This window comes from Neltuma alba, unplaced genomic scaffold, assembly GCF_004799145.2.
Source record: "Neltuma alba isolate B1F8T4 unplaced genomic scaffold, ASM479914v2 tig00002303_pilon, whole genome shotgun sequence".
NCBI lineage: Eukaryota > Viridiplantae > Streptophyta > Magnoliopsida > Fabales > Fabaceae > Neltuma > Neltuma alba.
The window spans coordinates 1-19,607 of record NW_021632815.1 but is presented as its reverse complement, the minus strand read 5'-3'; the positions used below and the strand labels follow the sequence as shown (position 1 = coordinate 19,607).

At 30.4% G+C, this 19,607-nt stretch overlaps 1 pseudogene; it reads left to right on the top strand.

The window, feature by feature from the left end:
- The first annotated feature begins 13,796 nt into the window (after positions 1–13,796).
- On the top strand, positions 13,797–15,692 carry LOC114721957 (isoleucine N-monooxygenase 2-like; annotated as a pseudogene).
- Positions 15,693–19,607: the final 3,915 nt, after the last annotated feature.

Genomic DNA, 19,607 nt, shown 5'->3' with positions numbered 1-19,607 from the left:
TACAACTTTTCCTTTCATGCATGAAGAATAGCAACATCAAAATTTTTTAAAAAAAAATTTTAAAAAATTTTTAATATTAAAAAAACTTTTCCTTCCATAAATACATATGTATAAATTAAAATTGGTTTAGCTTTTTAAAAAATAAAAAATTATAATTTGTAGTGGTTACATAACAGTTACAAATTTATTATTAAAAAAATTTTCCTCCCATAAATACATATGTATAAATTAAAATTTGTTTATATTTTTAAAAAATAAAAAATTATTATTTGTAGCGGTTAGGTAACCGCTACAAATTTCAAACCGCTACAAATACTAGCGGTTACTTATACACTAGAAAAAGGACAAACAGCTACAAAATGCACCAAAACGTTACAAAAAAATCTCTACAAATGTGTCGCTGATCTCTAAAAATATCATATCACTTCTACATTCATTTACCCCATCTCTTTTCTTTCCTCTCTTATTCTTCCTAATAATTCTCTCTTCTTTTTTTTTTTCTTACTCTCTCATATGGTGGTTTCTTTCTTTTCACTATATGGTAAATGAATTTTATTTTATAAGTCCTTATATCTTTTATTTGTCTTTACTTATAATTTACTAACATATTTATTTCTCTTTTTCTTTCACATTTTTCTTCTTCACACTTGTCATGCCCTCTCCAACTGAATCAAATACTTCTCAACATAACAGTTTAAGTTCAATATTATAAACTATCCCATCTTCAATTCAATTATCTTATTAAATCTTCAAATCAATTATCTTATTAAATTAAATTCACTTCTTTTGACACACTCATAATTTAATTACATATTGTTTATTACAAAATTCAAATATATGAAAAGTAATACATAACTAATTATACAAATTAACAAAAATTCTCCAATATAATCTATTTAATGGTTTTTAAATTTATAATATTATATTTTCCAATAATAAAAAACCACAAATTTTTTTTGTGCCTGGAAAAACATTTCTAGCGGTTCAAAACTGCTAGAAATAAAAAAAAATAGTGGGATAAATTTCGTGAAATTTAAATTTTGCGCCAAATTCCTAGCGGTTCAAACCGCAAGAAATGTTTTAGCGCCAATTCAAAAATTTAATTTCCCGGCCAAATTTGATTTCGTTCAGAACTTTCCAGCAGTTATATAACCGTTAAAATTTTTTTTGCTTATTCCAGCGGTTTCTATCCGCTAGAAATTTCGTCTCCTACTACTAGATTTTTCTAGCAGTTAATTAACCACTAGAAAGTTTCTGGCGTTTTGATCATACTGTGTAGCGGTTGCCATAACCGCTAGAAATTTTTTCTTGCATTTGATTTTTTAGTGGTTTTTGTAACCGCAACAAATAACATTTGTTGTGGTTAAAACCGCTAGAAATGTTTTATTTTAACCGCTACAAAATACATATTTTTTCTGTAGTGAGCGGGTATTCGGCAGAAGAGCATCACTTGTGGTGCTCATTGAACCAGAACAAGGCACCACAAAATTGATACTTGTAGACGGTTTCACCGTATGGTCTAAGTAGCCAGCAGCAGACACACAAGGCTAGGTGTATTTAGTGGCAACGAACATTTGGCTGCCATGATGGAAACTTCTATGCTAGTGCCCATGTGCAAGGTGGGGCTCAAGGCAATTTTTTTTTTTTTTGGCATCATTACTATATTATGGCATTATTATTTCCCAGCACGTAGGGCTAATTTATTTAAATATCTAATGATTCAATGTTTGGGGAGACTGTGGTTCTTTGTTGCCTATTGACTCGTGGCACTACACTGTGCTGTAGTTTGTGTTAATTCCTAATGGTATTATTGTTTCTGCAGTGGGACAATGCCAATGAATCTCTGATCCAACTAAAATAAATCAAAATAAATTATGTGCTTATTTGTGTACAGTGCAATAATTCATGCGTCCACGGGAAATTATTTATTATTATTTCAACTGATTATGCAGGGGGAATAAAAAAAATAAGTATGCCAAAATATACTTAGCATAAGGGCATCGCATTTCTAAATTGGCCGCAGTTTATTATAAATGCATATTATTTTATTTGAAGGCGAAATGCTGAAATTTCATATTAAGCATAAGAAGCATATAATGAACGCACAAAAATGGAGTTACCAAAATAACGCTGCTTGTCTTAATGGGGGAGAAATTTAATTATAATTGTCCAATATTTTTTTAAGGCAAATTTATTAAATTTCAAATCGCTTAATTGTGACCAGTAGACTAATACGACGGCATACGATACTCAACTAAATAACCATTCTTTATGTCCCCATCCTGAATTAATCTCTACTGTTGATTCTAATGATGACCCCCCCTTGACATATGTTTTCCGCATGAAAATGGAAGCCATTATTGACACTAGATTTTATTTCTCTTGAATTGCTGATCATGGATTTTATTTGTGAACTGTTATTAGAATTAATAACAAAACTGGTCTTGCCCCTTAGCTTGAAAGTTATAGTCATTAAAATAATTTATTTACATGGTATCATAGCCTTCGTAATATATGCAATTACAAGTATGATCCTTGCTGTTCCTATTGTCATTGAATTAAAATTTGTTAATCTCTGGATCAGAAGATGGAATGATTTTATCCGCATGTTCAAGCATGCAAAAGGTTCTATCCTGACTCTTTTAGATTTATGTTCAGTACATTTTAGTTATGACATTTTCTCTTCTACTATGAACTGTTATATACAGAATAAGCTTATGAATTTCTCCATGTTCATCCTGCAATCGCTTTCTGTACTAGAACTCGATAAATATGTGTCTTGTAATACACCTGATGCAAGAGTGCATGTGAATATTACAGAGATTAAAAAGTGGGTCTTATATTTAGAACTGGAGGAGTATTTCCATTTCATTTCCAACGAAATATCTACTAGGAGCTCGATATATAAGAAGATTTTTTTGTTCTGTATTCGAGTAAAAAAAAAATTAATCTTTATTTTTTTTTTACCATAAGTGAAAAATAATTAATCAAATGAATATTTTGCCTGTAAGATGATAAAAATAACATCCGGGGAGGATGACATTTTCAAAGGACCTACGAGAGAAAGCATTTGGCTCACAAGACATTTTGTTAGGGCAAACTCCCAACAGATCATCATAGATAAGAGTGAGTTTTATTAGTTAGTTTTGATATTTAGTAGTACATAATTATAAAAAACAACAAATAAATTCCAAATAATGCATTGATGTTGCGGGAAAGATAGGACATAGGAGAAAAAGAAGAGTGTTATTGAAAACGTGGGGAAAAAAAAATATCAGACAAGGGACGTGTGGAGGAGAGGACAGGAGCAATCAGTATCCATAAATTGTGAGGCACCACTAATTAGTTAGCTTTCACAATATGAGCTTTCAAGATTTCCAAACGAAATTTATAGGGTTTTTTTTTTTTTATAATTTTTGTTTGGACCCATTTTTTTTTTTTTTAAATTTATATAAACCATGATGAAACATGTTGCAAGTCGAACGATTTAACAATGTTCTTTATTTTTACTCATCATGTTGCAATCCCCATATGTAAAACATGAATTTAATAAGAATTTATAATGAAATAGTGTGGGGATAAGATCAATCCCCACACCTTTAACATGTTGACGTAAAAACATATTTACAGGGCAGAGATAGAAGACATTTTTTAGTCCTATTTATAAAGTATTGAGATAAATTTTTTCTATGGATGGATAATTTTACTCTTAATTTATTATTATGTTGACTTTATTTACATGATGTATAATGCATATTAAATGGGGATAAAGTTGAAAAGTTGTTAAATTTTAAAATAGAGTTAATGAAGCGTAATATTTTTTTCTTTGGGAATTTGTATGAAGCATGCTTGCATTAATTAAACGTGCTTTGCAACAAACCATGTTCGCTACTATCAAATGATGTACCATTCTGTTTCTAAATATAAGTCATTCGCATAAAAACAATTAACTAACAACAAATTCTTTTAATTTGCCAATAAATAATAAATCAAAAGGTAAAGTATAATAACTAATGGCATTTGATCATTTTTGCTTTAGATAATACTAGTATATTAATTGATGCGTCGTTCCGTATCTAATGGTACTAGCTTTGTTATATTCGGAAAAAAAAAAAAACTCATGTTTTGTTTTCATCATGGTTTAACATTGTCATCTTCGTCGTCGTCGTCGTCGTCATCATCATTATTATTGTTATTGTTATTTCTTATACAGAAATACATGCGCTTCCACACATATTTTAGGTTGCGTGTTTTTCTTTTCTTTTTAAAGAAGTTTTGTTTTTAAAATATTTATACTATTAACAATTACAATTTTGTAGGAAATGGCAGCGTGTTCCATGCTTCTACAATACTACAATGATATAACCCGTCTGTTATCAAAATAGAATGATATTACCTTCTCTCTTAAATATAAGAATTAGTTAGAGATTTAATTTAGTTCTAAATATAAGACTCCAATTTATTTTGTCTCATATATTTATTCATTTATTTCCCAGAATAGTCCCAATATTGACTGCATATATAAGAAGAATTTTATTTTAATGTACATAATTAATAATAATATTTTAAAAAAATAACACTTATTTATTATAAATAACTAATTTAATTAATTTTTTTTAATATTAATAAATTAATTATTTAATTTCTATATTAAAAATTGGAGGTAGTATGGTAAGTCCGCCACTTAGAAGGTCAAGGAGGGTCATTGCTCTAGTTAAATTAATTTTTGGATTACGACTCCAATTGGGAAAGAACATAATAATAAATAGATTAATGTTTTTTTTTCTAGTATCTTTTTATTTGAATTAATCATATTTGAGACACTATTAGACATTAAATATAAAATATTAATATTGAACATGTCATTTTTACATCTGTTATTCATCATGTTGCAATCCCATGGGGTGGTGCTCATCCCCCAAGCGGTGGTATATGGGGATGATTCTCACCTCCTCATTCTTTCTTTCTTTCTTGAATTTTTATTTATTTGGGTTAACTTGTATTAGTGCTCTAAAATATTTTTTAGGTAGTATTCAATATTTTAAATCAATTAATTTTTAGTGTGTTGTGTATCTTGAGTATTTTTTTTCAGTTTTTTTAGTGAATCCAGCATTTTAAAATATTTTTCAGTCACACTCAATATCCTAACTTAATTAATTTTTAGTATATTTAATATCTTAAAGTATTTTTTTAGTAACACGTAGTATCCAAAATTAATGATTTTTTTTAGTGAATTCAACATCCTAAGATATTTTGCTAGTAACATTTAGTATCCTAAATTAACTAATTTTTAGTGCATTCAATATCTTGAATTTTTTTTTCAGAAACCTCCAATATTCTAAATTAATTAATTTTTAGTGAATTCAGCATCTTAAAATATTTTTTTCAGTAGCATCTAGTATCATAAATTAATTTTTGATGCATTTAGTACTATAAAGTATTTTTCTGATAGCCTCACTAACTAAAAAATACTCTGGATACACTGAAAATTAATTAGTTTAGAATAATAAGTGTTACTGAAAAAATATTTTAGACTATTAGATACAAATTAATCTAAATAAATAAAAAATTAATGAAAAAAAAAAGAGGTGGGAATCATCCCAAACGGTGTCTTTCACCCGGCCGAGCCTCACAATCTCCATCCTATGAAAGCTGACCTAACGAGTACCCCAGCGACGGAGGTTTTCAAGTATTTAAACCAATCAAAGTAAATTGCAATATTTCTGTTTGATGTTATTTTGAGAATTATATTTATCTTAATTTTTTATGAATATCTTATCATTTAATCAAGAATATTTTTTAATTTTTATAAAATTAGATTTTCTTTCATGATATGATTTATCTCATTCTTGATTGGAGAATATGAAAAAAAAGAACACAACCATTTTTAACTAGAAAACTTGATATAATAGACATAAAAAAATTAATGTGAGGGTTGTCTTATAATTGACAAGGCATGTGTTAAAATAATGTTAAGACCTCATTGATTAAAAAAAAAATTATAAATATATGAGTATAATATATTGACCACTCTTTTGTTTTACCTAAATTACAAAAAACCCCTTTTTTATTTTAAAAATGTATATAAATCTTTCTTGAAATTAAAATGCATGTTTGAGATTTTATTTCTATCTATCCATTCGTTAGTTGACCATTAAATTTGACTTTCAAACTTTTTTTTGACAAAAATATCCCTCCTTAACATAAATATTATTTAAACATTTATATCTATAAAAAAATAATTTTTGATACCAAAAAAATAATTATAGTACATGTATTTTCAAAATTTTTAATATGTTATAAAATTAATTAATTTTGATTATATTTCAGAATTATATAATTTTAATTCTTCATGACATATGGAATTTTATTTATTTAGCTTTCTTTTAAATGGCCAAAAAATGTTTTAAATGCATATTTTTTATCCTATAATATAAATTATGTAGTTTGACACATTATATAAATCACCTAAATTTATAATTTAAAAATTTTAAATAAAATTTCCTTGCAAACATTTATAACTTATTTGAATAATTATATATTCATGTAAAGAATTAATCAAATCTTCATTCAATAAGATAAAAACATTAAAAAAATAACTATTTATAAAAATAAAATATAAAATTAATGTAAAGGAGAAAATTTTAAATTCTTTAAAATAGTTTAAGTTAAAATTTAGGGATTTAGTACTATGAAGGGTAAATTCGTAAATAAAAAGTATTTCAATATAATTTTAATCAAAATATAGCTTTTTAAAATATTTTTAATAGAGTTAACGGCTTGAACTTAAATATATATTTTCAAAATAAAAGAAAGTCTATGTAATTCAGACCAAATACAAAAGAAGTTAAAGTATTTTACTCTAAATATTTTTATAAGCAAGTTTTGAGATGTGTTGTAATCGTAATAACGTCAACTTACTGATTGCTTGTAAGGAAAAACGGAGATAACATATAAATTTATTTTGAAAATTTTTACTCAAAAGTGCTGAGTATTCAGAATTTCTTTAGATATAAATTTATTTGAAAAATTTAAAATCATAATAATAATGCCTATTATTATTAAAAATGTTAACGGTCAATATCACTATTTTAACAATCTATATTAATTTTTAATGACAAGAAGCAAGATTATCATGATTTCAAATTTTCGAAGAAAATTTTTCGAAAATTTGCGTAAAAAACACTTTCAAGTGCCAGTACTTTTAATTTAAAATTTCAGGACAAATTAACATCTTAGTAAAAACAAAAAAAAAAACAGTATGATTGTATCCTGAAAACGCAAGGAACAAAATTTTAAAAGGTTGTACGAAAGTGAAAAATGCGAGAAAATTTCATGCATGTTATGAATAAAGAAGAAATATAAAGAAGAATCATACAGAAGAAGAAAGGATCAACAAGGGAGAGTATTTTTCATTCCATTAAAGAGTGCTCAATACATTATACATAGCCTCTATTTATAGGCACAACTTTACACCTTTGATAGAATCTACAGATTACATAATAATATGAGATAATTGTGGAATACAGAGATAATAGAAGATATTAGAGATTATATAAAATATAAGAGATAATGAGAGATATATGGACATCCACAAAGATATTATTATATTCATAACAATGTACTGTATTTTGATATATGAATCTTCGAAAATGATCCATGCTTTTGTGGATATAAATTGAGATGATCCGGTAAAATCTCGTTTCTGGCCCACGTCTCTTTCCAGGCCTTTGTGGATATAAATTGAAATTGTCCCTTTCACTTAATCTGTGGTGTCCATATTATTAGCCATCACCGGTTTAAAATTTAATATTTTGTTAAAAAATGATTCAAATATTAAAATTCAATGTGATTTTTAGACAATAAAAAATTTAAGAAAAAACCATCTCGAGCCACATATGCTTTTTTTTAACCCTACATTTTTTACTCAATTAAAATTCGATCCTGAATATTTTTCATAGCTATTCCTTAAATTTTAATTTACTGCAATCCAATATCTATAATTTTTACCTGGTCGTAGCTTAGTATCTGAGTTTTATTATATTACAACTCAATCCATGTATAATTTTAACCAATTAAAACTTTAATTTCTATATTGTAAATGGTTACAATTATAGTCATTGATTTAGAACGAGTCAATATATTTAGAAATCGAGTTACAATTTAATCAAAATTATGGGAACTAATAAGATCAGTCCTCCCTAATAATAATAAAATAGTTTCCGTGAAACATTCATTGGCAAATCATGATTCCTTTTTCAGCAATGATTTTTAAATTTTTAATATAACCGCAACATCTGTCATACAAATTATTTTCTGCTACTCCATCTCCTCGAGAGCTGACAATTGCTTTGTGATGATATTTTTGGAAGTGCAGATATCTTGATTTGATTAGTTTCAGATGCAAACTAGTTCCGGATCTTATAGTTAATTATATTTTGTTGTCCATTTTATTATATTTTTTCTTAATATATATTGTGTATTATATATTGAAGGGTACGTAGATGCAGAAATTTGATCAAATCAATCATTTATATTCTCCCATAAGGCACCTAAAAAAAAAAACACATCAATTATATATATATATATATATATATTATATTGTCCCCCATCTCACGCGATGAACCAAAATTTTCTCATTTCATTTACTGAGAACAAATTAAAGAGGCTCTTGTTTCACTTCGAATCCCTGTTGTATTAAAAATTAGGTTTGATCGAGTGCGATATGAAAAGAATTAAGTCGATTATATTAGCGATAATACTTAAATATTTTGAAATTATCCACAAAGGAGCCCTTAGTATCTGAAAGCTTTTTTGGGCTCTTATATACCCTGAAAGTTTATTTTCATGACAAAAATATTATGATCGTTATTCACTGTTAAGTTTGATTGTTAAATTATGTGGGTTAATCGATGTCTTTAACGATCAAACTTAACTGTGGATAACGGTTCAGGACAAAAATGCAACAAAATAAAATTTGCAAGACATATAAGAGTAAAAGAAAAAAAAAACTTTCAGGTATTGAGTGTTTTTTTATAGATACTTTTAGGTATTTAAACATCTTATTCCATTATATTATTTTTGAAAAGGGCAACAAAGGTCATTGTACATAGTATGTTAATGGCGTTTTCTACGCAACATCTGCAATATGTCACATTTTTTAATATAGGTATAGATTCGTCGTATGTTTCGAAGAAAGGCAGAATCATTGATAAAGACACATCATGCGGAGAAATAGAGTAGAGTGATCTAGAACCTATAAGCTATGTATAAGTCTTAACTTTGTCAAATCATCTTAGAATTTTGTAATAATATTGCCAAAGGAAAATGTACGATGCTGGCCTCTTTGTCAAAGAGCAAAACTGGACTTATATTAACGTAGGGACGTCTCTTTATGTATGCTTATATTAACCTAGGGACGTCTCTTTATGTATGCATCATGATTTAACTAAGATGAATGAGACATATGTAATTATGGAGTTATTTTAGAGGAAACATTAGAAATTTGAGAGATAAAGTAAATTAAGATTTTATATTAATATTTAAAATTAAATATAATTTTTAATTAATTCTTATATTAAGAATCAGAATTATAACACTACAAAAAAAACATGCTTTTAGTGATGGAATTTAGTGACGGATTAGTGACGGAATTTGTTTCGTCGCTAATTCCTTTGTCGCCAATTGATTAGTGACAGATTAATGACGAAAATTTTTGTTGCTAATTACTGACGGAAATTTCCCGTTGCTAATCCGTCGCTAATTCTTGACAGAAATTTTCATCACAAATTAGCGACGGAAAACTTCCGTCGCTAACCCGAATTTTTAAAAATAAAATAAAATGTCATGTGTCACCTCTACCAATTGTCATGTCATCACCAGGGACCACTTCCACGTGTCACTGCCACCTCACCTCCGCCTGTCACGTGTGCTGCCACCTCACCTCTACTGTCACATCACATGTCACCTTTGCCTGCCACGTGTCACTACTACATAATTCTCTCCTCAAAGTGACTTCTCCATAGCTCGAACCCAGGACCTTCTTTGTGCGTGTGTGCAGCTTTACCAGTTGAGTTGCAATGAACCTGCTGATTTATTATGTAAAATTAAATATATAATATTATTCTACACAAATAATTATATATACATGTATATTATTAAAAACTAAAAATATACTATATGATAATTTTAATCATAACTATTTTAATGAAAAAAATAATTTTTAAATAATTTTTTATAATGTTTTATTTTAAAAAATATTTTTAATATAATTTTAATTTCTAACTACACTAATTTTGAATTTTAAATCATAAATAATTTTTTTATAAATATTTTTTAAATTTATTTTGTAATTAACATTGATAAGATATACAATTTAATGATATATATATTATATTACATTATATCATATTATCTATATTTTGTTTTATATATTTGAAGAAAATCATTTACAATTAGTCAAAAAATCTTGTTATTCAAAAAATAACTACTATAATAAAATCTAATAAATTATTCTATATAAAAAATTAAATGATTTGAATAAATTATGAGAAATAGTATTCTCATACTTGTGTATATATCCTATGTAATTTATTTTCTTAAAATTCTTTGTATATACCATTTGTTTTTATATTGAAGATCAAAATCAATCTATATCATGGGTATCAATTATATCATGATTAAATTTTATTGTTTACTGATTGAAATTCAAAATTCACTTCAATATTAATTTGCATTCATATAAATTTATGAAATCGTTTTGAATTTCTATTATATATTATATATTTCAATATATTTTACATATGATAAACTTATTTCTTTCTTACATCAGTTTGTATAAGAAAGTTATTAATATTCTTATTAATAATCAAGAGGAATTTATTTTAACAAAATATAAATAAGTTTTCTAAGAAATTGTTTTTCTATTTTTAGTATATACATAATGATGATATGAATAATGACGATATCATCATTAACACCAACTCCACAAGTATATAAATTTATTTTATAATTAAAATTTTTTTAAATCATTATATTCTTAATTGTTATTATATAATTTTTGTAAGATTATAATTTAAAATAAAAAAATTTAAAATTAGTGACAGATTAGTAGCGGAATAGAATTAGTGACGGAATTGGTAACAAAAACTTCTGTAACAAATAATTTAGCGACGAAAATTTCGGACCGAAAGAATTTCCTAAATATTTATTGATGGATTTTCTGATAGATTAGCGACGGAATTTAGAGACGGACAGAAATTTAGTGACGGAATAATCTGTCGAAAAAATTAGCGATGGAATTTCCGTCGCTAATTCCGTCAGAAATTAGAGACGGAATTTATTTCCGTCTCAAATTCCGTTGCTAATCAGCTGTTTTTTTTTGTAGTGTAGTTCTTTAATTCTACTTTATTATCACTTTTAACTCACATTTACAGTCTTTATTTTCTATCACTTCATATTTAACGTCATGATGATGATATTTTTAACATGTTAGATCACACATAAAAATAGGACACTTCATTTATAAATTAAGATATTTAAGGATATTTAAGAAAAATACGATAGTTTGTTCTCATGTGTGTGTATATAAGGCGCACACACACACACACACACTTCTCTCTGTAAACATTAACTAATTTTGGTGAGTTGGTCGTTAAGTATATCGATATGCTTTGTGGATATGATTAGTCAAACCGTTTCTCTGTACATGAATCGCATATCCTGCCAAGAAATATGTACGTGAAAAATATTATCAACTCTTATATGTTTACGTGTGAGGAGGCAACTTGATTGATATTCTAGAAACTACTACCTCTGATGTTTAATATAAGCTTATTTCACATTTGGTTTGATCTTAAATATAAGATTTTATTTTGTTTTGTTTATCATATTTATTCTTTTTTTTAAGGTTGTTCTTATAATAGTTGTATATGTTAAATATTTCATCATATAATAATTTTAGCTGATACACATGATTAGCAAGGGTATTTTAAAAAAGATAATACCTATTTATTATGAGTCATTATAAAATTTATGTCATTTTCAGTCATTTTATATTTAAACTTATTTTTTTATTATCTATCCAAACAAGTTTCAATTTATTAAACTGACTTTTATAAAAGTAAGTCTAAACATAAATCACATTACACTAATTGCCTTTTATCCTAATTTATGTTTGCAAAAGTAAGATGAAATAAAAGTTATTTTTGTCACTGCTAATCTAAACACATCCTTAATTAATTACGTCTATATATATATATATATATTCGTATTAAAGAAGCCGAGAAAGTTACGCGAAGATTGTGACATGGTGTTTGTGTATATGTAGGAACCGGTTTTAGTCGTTGTAGTGATTAGCACCATAATACTCATCAAATCTTAACTATTCAAATTTAATATGAATAGTTGAGATTTAATATTTGATATTTTTAAAAAATACTTTTCTTTTAATAAGTATATAATATATAATAAATGAAATCTCTCAACTGTAAGTTTTTTAAAAAATAAATTTTTATTTAAAAATTACTAATTGAAATTTTAAATCTAGACCATTAAAACTGATTTTAAATGGTTTAGATTTCACTATATAATGATGAGTATCGTGGTGCTAATGACTACCAAGGTACTGAAAACCAGACCGGTCAATGAACCGGTCAAGACAGTGGGTCAAGGGTCAATGGGTCAGACCGGAATCAGACCGAAGTCAGACTGGTGTAATTAAAATAATATAATTTTTAATAATATAGTAAATATTTTAGATAAAATAATGAGAATAAAACATAATATAAAAGTAATTTTTAATTAATAATAAAAATATGTCGCAATATAGATTAATATGATCAGATTGTTAAACTTTTTTCAAATCTATAATATACATAGATTCAATATTACTTTTAAAATCGTTAGAAATTAAATCAAAGCGCAAAGAAATAAATAAAAAAGGAATTATGAGATATATATACAATTATTTTTGCACTAGACTTCAATCTATGGATTTAGCTATGTGTCGGAAGTTGGGAACCCGTGATTTGTGAGCTTTTCAAAGCTTTGTTTTCTCCCAATGCCCAGACTTACTCCATCTTTCCACGCAACCTCTCACCCTCCATAACTTTTCTCCTTCTTCAGTTCCACTTTTTCGTCCTTTTCAGCTTCAGTTCGCTCTCTTCCATCTTCCATCTTCTCTTCAGTAGTTCAACTGGGTATTTTATTCTCCTCGCATCAATGGTTGTGTTATCCTCTCCATTAACATCTGATCTATTTCAAACTAGGTAATTTCTTTCATCATTTTTTTAATCCTTTTAAGATTTGTTCTTCCTTGTAACATTTCTCTCTCTCACTCTCTCTCTCTCTTCATGCAAGCTTCTTTTTTTTCACCTTTAATGGCGTCGTGCCCAGTGGGAAAGACGAAAAAGGTAACCCAAGCAACCCATTCAACCCAGTGGGTTAGCCGGTTTATGTCCGAGTCACACCAGTTCAAAACGGTTCAATCCGGTTTAGATCTATTCCGAGTTAATACAAGAACCGGATCGGACAAGTGCCGGCGAACCGGCCAGTCTGGTCCGGTTTTTAATACCATGATGATTACCATGAGTATTAAAAGTGGACCCATGTGTATATATTCACTTTCCAAATATAAAAAATAAAAAATTGGGTTCGTGGCTGCGAACCATTATAGATAGGGGCCAAGGGGGCCAAAGCATATCAACACAAGCATTACCAAGTTTTGCAAAGCGTATTGAAGCCCAATGGAGTCCACAGCTTTCTTCTCCTTCATTTCACCATTTTGGTTTTATGCCATGATCTTCATAATTGCTCTCTTCAGACTCATTAAAACCCTAAAATACCGTCGCTCTACCCCTCCATTGCTCTGCAAACACAAACTCCCTCCAGGTCCCAAACCATGGCCTATTATTGGCAATTTACCAGAACTGCTTTGCAGCAAGTCTGCGTCCAAATGGATACACCAGCTTGTGAAGAACTTAAACACTGAGATTGCATGTATCAAGTTAGGAAATGTCCATGTGATTCCAGTGATCGACCCTACTATAGCCTGCGAGTTCTTGAAGAAACAAGACGATATTTTCGCTTCAAGGCCTATCAGCATGTCCACTCATCTCATCTCTCGTGGCTATTTAACTGTGGCCGCCGTGCCCTATGGAGATCAGTGGAAGAAGATGAAGAAGATGATAGTGAAGGACTTGCTTTCTCCGGCCAGGCATAGGTGGCTTCATCACAAAAGAGTGGAGGAGGCTGATAACCTCGTGCGCTACGTTTATATGAGTCAGAATAACAATGAAGGAGGCCTTGTGAATGTGAGGATTGCTGCTCAGCATTTCTGTGGGAATGTCATCAGGAAAATCATCTTCAATCAGAGGTAACTTGTATGCATATATTAGTGTAAATAATAATAATAACCTAGTACTCCCTCCGTCATGTTTTTATAAGAAACCTTGGACTTACCTAAACTTTTACTGTACAAAAAAAAAAAAGAAAGTTGCACATTAGTAAGAAGTGAGTAGACTACGGCTTCATGAGAAAAGAAAGAGATAATTTTAGAGACTGCAATCAAATATGCATGCCTTAACAATTTGTTTTATATTTCTGTACGTAACAGGTGTTTCGGAGCTGGTGGCGAGGAGGGAGGGCCAGGGAAATAGAACATGTGGGTGCAGTGTTCATAATTCTCAAATACCTGTATGCCTTCTGTGTTTCTGTTCGTGCCATGTTTGAGGGGATTTGACTTGGATGGGCAAAAGAGACAGTTGAAGAACGCTGTGAAGATAGTGAACAAGTATCATGATCCCATCATTGAAGCAAGAATCAAACAATGGAAGGATGGCACCAAGACGGAAACGGAGGACCTGCTTGATGTTATGATTTCTCTCAAGGATGCTGATAATAACCCCCTATTATCCATGCAAGAAATCAAAGCTGAAATTACAGTTAATGCTCTTGTCTACTTCACATATCCTTCAATTTTTTTAATGCTTTTTAAGAAGGAGAATTTTAGAGAACATGATTAAAGCAATCACAAAATGAATCGGAAGAACTTTATTTATTTTGCAGGATCTTATATGTGCAACAGTCGACAATCCATCAAACGCTGCAGAATGGGCACTGGCAGAGATGATGAACCAGCCAGAGCTTCTTCGAAAAGCCACTGAGGAATTGGATCGAGTAGTGGGTAAGGACAGGCTTGTTCAAGAATTAGACATACCAAAACTCAACTACATCAAAGCCTGCCTAAGAGAAGCCTTTCGCCTTCATCCGATTGCTGCATTCAACGTCCCTCATGTGCCTATGCGTGACACAGTGGTTTCCAACTATTTCATCCCCAAAGGCAGTCACGTGATTCTGAGCAGACAGGAGCTAGGAAACCCCAAGGTTTGGAGGATCCTCTTAAGTTCAAACCAGAACGACACCTCTCGGACGATGGTTCAGAAGTGTTCTTGTCAGAAACAGATCTGCGGTTCATAACCTTCTCTACAGGAAAACGCGGGTGTCCCGGAATGATGCTTGGGACCGCTCTCTCTGTTATGCTGCTTGCCAGGTTGGTCCATGGGTTCACTTGCAGTGCTCCACCTCACCAACCAGTTGAACTGGTTCAGTCCGAGACAGACCCCTTCATCGCGCAGCCACTGTTGGTCATTGCAAAACCAAGGTTGCCTCATGAGGTTTACCTGTTGGGTTAATTTAGCCAGGGTAATATAACATTACTACAATCTATTAGTATGATTTTAGTTGTCTCGTTCATCTCGGTACACTATATTATAGTGTACGTAATACTCTCTGATTTTTAATATAAGATCTCGTTTGATTTTTATTTCGGTTCTAAATATAAGACCCCAATCTATTTTGTCTCTAATATTTATGCTTTTGTTTGCCACAAAAAAAAAAAAAACAATATATTGAATGGTTTTCGGAATTCAGGCGGTGCCAATCCAATATTGCAACCCATTAATTGTTTGGCCTAAGTATATGAAAGATTAATGTCCCCACTGATAAATAATTATTGTCGGCGGGTAATAATAAAGGTCAAAATCGAACCACAGAACACGGACGATCGATCGCCCGCGTGGGTGGATAGAAAAGTTTATATGCTTCCCCGTCGACAAGGGCGTCCGAGCTGCAGGTCACGTCATTCTATGAATTTTCTGTCTTTTTCTGGGCAATCTACAATTACACATGCAACTATTACTTTCTATCTTAATTATAAGAGCTAATGGACTAATTTAAAAAGATTAAGAAAATAAGTTATATTAGTTATTTGTAATAAATATGTGTTGTCTTTCCTAAAATAGCCTTGCTAATCAAGTGTTTGGCTACAACTACCATTATTAGAAGGATCACCTTAGGAAAAAATATTTAAATATGAGAGACAAAGTGGATTAGGGTCTTATATTTAGGATTAAAATAAAAATTAAATGAGGTTTTATATTAAGGACCCGAGGTAGTATCATACCACTCTTGATAATTTTTTTTTATTTTTTATTTATAAATCATGATTAATAATTTTTGGGTCAAAGTGCATCTAGTATCTTAAAATATTTTTTCGAGTCCATCTAGCACCTTAAACTATTTTGTGGTGCATCCAGCACCCCAAAGTATATTTTAGGAGCACCCAACGCCTTGAAATATTTTGCCTTGGTGCTGGATCCACCGACAAATATTTTTAGGTGCTAGACACACCTAAAAAAAATATTTCAGAGTATTGGATGCACAACAAAATACTTTAGGGTTTTGGATGCAACCGAGAAAATATTTCAAGGTGTTGGATGCACCACAAAATACTTTAGGGTATTGGATACACCTGAGAAAATATTTTAAGGTGTTGGATGCACCTTAACCCATAATTTTTTTTTCAATAATACTATCAGTGTGTTATGTATACTGTTGAGTAATGATAAAGTAGAAAGGAATTGAGATAAACAAGCAAGGCTGAATTAAAAAATCGCATTTGAGGAGCGTCATATTGTGAAAAGATGGGATTTATAAACTATTCTTAACTATCTTAATTCATGTAAAATATATAGTAGAAAATGACTCATAAATAATTAAACATGGAAGGAATATTGATCTAATGATCTTTTATTCTTAATACTGCCCCCACTCCTAATTATAAAACTTAGGTTACAGTTTACAAACTAGGTCTTATAATTAAAACCGAAAGTAATGTTATTTTATAACAAGCCAGATGCTACACTTTTTGCCCTGCAGCAGCACTAAGTCATTAGCTAACCCCTATGAATAGCCACGAAGCGTTTATATATATATATATATATATATATATATATAGTAGTCACAGGCTCAACAATAATTTCCATTCATCTCTTATGGTGTCTACAGCCTAATCCCTTTAGTTTTCAAGCCATGGAGTATTCTTCCTTCTGCCTCTTCTCAGCCTTGTGGTCTTATTCCAAGCTCTTATCCCAGTGACTAGCCCAGCTACTGCGTGTGAGTTCTTGAAGAAACAAGACCTATGGGCATGTCATCTGATCTCATATCAGCTGGTTATTTAATGACGGAACTTGGAGAGCAATGGAAGAAGCTGAAGAAAGTGATAAGCAAGGACTTGCTTTCTCCCATGAAGCATCAGTGGCTTCATGCCAAAAGAATGGAGGGAGCCAATATCCTCATGCATTACGTCTATAATCTTCAATAGAAGGTAATTAATACTTTGAATAGCTTGTGAGCAATACATGATGCGATATAATAAGGACCCATTTGAAATGGTTTATAAATAGCTTCTTAAACATGATTTAAAGAGTATAAGGTAAGTATGTAAAAAGAGTTTTATCTCAACTTGTATGAAAATGCTTATAAGTAGTTCTGCAGCAATGACCAAACAAGCACTAAGATGGTACCAACTTCAAAAAGTTTACAGTTGTCATCCATCCCTTATATATTGCCATAATAGAAGCTAAGAAAAGCATGGCGGGCAGTACATAATGTTTAGTGGAACTGTTTATAAGTAAGTAATAATAATAATTGTTGATAAAAACTGGTTGATGGAATTATACCTAAATTAAATTAGAATTATGAGTTCTGATGCCAATTTGTTATGTTATGCGCGCTATATATTGAGGCATTATTTCTCGATGCAGTTCGTAATTCTCATCCATTATTTCACTGTAGAGTACCATCATTTTTCTCTATGCACCTTCAATCTTGCCTTGGAAAATAAGTATTGGTCAAATATTTGTGAACTGTATGAAACGTGACCACTAATAAAAGTTTATTTCATATGGATCTTTGCATTTTTTAAATATGATGAGTAAATAGTAATAACTTAAAAATTTTTATTTAATTTATCGAGTAACCTATAAGTTAGAAATGAATAATATCTTATTTTGTATATTCTATTAAAAGTCGATTTTTTGGTTATTTTAATTCATTAGACAGTGCACAATCCAAATTAGCTCTCCCAATCCAATTTTACTACTAAACTAAACTTAACTGATACTAGAACTATGAATTCGGATACTATTCAAAATATTGGGATGAAAAGATGTGTGGGCCGACGTCAAAATTAGCAAGACTCCAACATTTTCCCAAGGATACCATTTTCTGTGAAAACAGAAATGTTTGCAATTGACAATTTCGCAACTGGAAACCTAAAAATCAGTCTTTATATTCACATTTCTTTTTAGTGTTCTTTAGGGGGCTTCATAAAGCTAAAGAAAGAAAATCAAAGTGCTCTCGCTACGGGGAGCTTTTCTCTCATACTGAGAGTGTAGGTACTGCCCGTAGTGGTAGTGGAGTGTACAGAGTCCACCCACTGGGGTCTTCCGCTCTAAGAGTACCCTGGTTTCCATTAGTGAAGCCGAGGTACTGGTGTGAGAGAGTCTGTGTGAGTAAGAGTTAGAGTGAGTGTTTTGCTGTTTCACCTTCTTAGCTCCTAGTGCTAATCAAGCAAGTGTTTGTGATTTAAGCCTGAAAGGAAGGAGGTAGAAGCTACGAAGCTACAAAATGAACGACCCCGAAGGAGGAAGCCACCGAAGGGGCCGAAGGGTAGAAATGGTATGGAGAAACCAGGAAAGATCGAAGAAGAGTACTATGCTCATTGGCAAAGTCATTTCTGAAAAAAGGGTTAACAAGAAAGCTGTTATAGCTATGATCCGTAAAGGATGGAACCTGAACGAAACGGTAGATGTTGTTGAAATGGGTGAAGATGCTTTTATTTTTACGTTCACAGAGATGAAGGAGAAATGCAGACTAATGAAGGGACGACCCTGGTTAATACAGGATCTCTCATGAGTATACAGGAGTGGTCAGAATTCAAGGTCCTGGAGGAGGTCTCCTTCGACAAACCCCCCTTCTGGGTCCAATTCCATAATGTCCCTCTAGGAATACTAGAATGTGAAGAAAACGTTTGGAGCATGAGCAGCTCAGTGGGAGATTTAGTCTGGTATGAGAGGCTGAAGATTGAAGGAAAGTTTACAAGAAGCTTTGCTCGTGCCAGAGTGCTGATCGACATTAAAGGCCCTTTAACTTATGGCTTTTGGATAGCGAGACCCGATGGCTCAGAGGTTTGGATATCGATGAAGTATGAATGCCTACAATCGTATTGTTATAAAATGTTGCTTCATAGGTATGATGGAAGAACG